The sequence below is a fragment of the Orycteropus afer genome, unplaced genomic scaffold, assembly GCF_000298275.1.
Source record: "Orycteropus afer afer isolate SDZICR_OR568_19922 unplaced genomic scaffold, OryAfe1.0 scaffold00621, whole genome shotgun sequence".
Lineage (NCBI taxonomy): Eukaryota > Metazoa > Chordata > Mammalia > Tubulidentata > Orycteropodidae > Orycteropus > Orycteropus afer.
This window is the reverse complement of record NW_006922208.1, coordinates 1,135,035-1,136,443: the sequence shown is the minus strand read 5'-3', so window position 1 is coordinate 1,136,443 and position 1,409 is coordinate 1,135,035.

Below are 1,409 nucleotides of genomic sequence, written 5' to 3'. Positions count from 1 at the left end.
GGTTGGTGTTTTAGTTATCTAATGCTGCTATGACAGAAACACCACAGATAGGTGTCTTTATCAAATAGAAATTTATTTCCTCATAGTTTAGGAGACTAGAAGTCTGAATTCAGGCCACAGTCTCTAAAGGGATTTCTTTCTCTGTTGGCTCTGAAGGAAGGTCCTTGTCTCTTTTCAGTTCCTGTTTCTTGGTCCTTGGAGAACTCATCTGACATGGCATCTATTTTCCCCCATCTGTGCTCTTTTTCCTGATTGCTTAATCTATTTTTTTTTTTTAATATTTTGAAGAGATTGCATTAAGACACAGTCTACACTAAATCATATAATTAATAAGACAAAGAAAACCCTATGCCCAAATGTATTTACAATACACATTTTTTGGGGAAACAGTCCAATCCATAACCCTTAGAAGATAACTAAAATTCAATATTCAGGAGCTAGCAGTCTACATTACAATGAAAGAAAGTTGAAAATTATTATCTGTTTAAAATAAGTATCAGGAGTTGTGAAGGGGAAAGACATAAACTGAATAAACTCTGAAGTTCTGTTTATATTTCAAAATCACTTGCATAGGTAAAAATACAAATATCAAAAAATGAAAACTCAAGAGAAGTGATATTTTCTTTCTTAGTTTAGAATGAATGGGGGCTATCTCAAAGCCATCCTTACATTTTCAGGTGAAAAATAGAAACTCAAGAAATGTATTATTTCTAGTCTCACACAGAATTGGACAGATGTGAGACATCCATCAGTATGACTCTATGTTGAGTGATTTCCCTCTACATCATGCTAATTATTTCATTGAGAGTACAAAGAGACATTGGTGGGTATAAACAAAGAAGAACTAGTTTCTTCCACAAAGCAAAAGAAAATGTTTGTCAGTGTAAAATTATTCAATTGATTAATACAAATTGAACCTATGAAATAAAATTAAGCATATTATCTAGTTCTTTTATAGTTCTCCAAAATAACATGAAATTCTGATTATCAGTTAAAAGGAGAATGGACACAAAAGTTACCCAGGACAGCAGTTTTTAAACTGAGATGTACAGATACATTGGAAATGCCTGAAGACTTTGCAAAGGGTGAGCAAACAATTGTGTATTGTGCATGGCAGATAATAAATTTGACGAACTTAAAGTTTGTACCAGGTGAATATCCTACTTTCAGAAAAAAATACATAATTGCAAATACAAAATTAGGTATGAAAGTAAGCATTTATTTAGAAAGAAAAAAAAAAAAAAGGAATCATAAATAATTTACCAGAGAACTAGAATTCCAGGTCCATTTCTTGTGAAATTGCTTTAAGTCATTTATCAGAACTGTTTATGTAGCTCTGGTGATGTACTGTCTAAAGTATTTGACTGCTAAGCAGAAAGCTGGTGGTTCAAACCTACCAGCCACTCCTC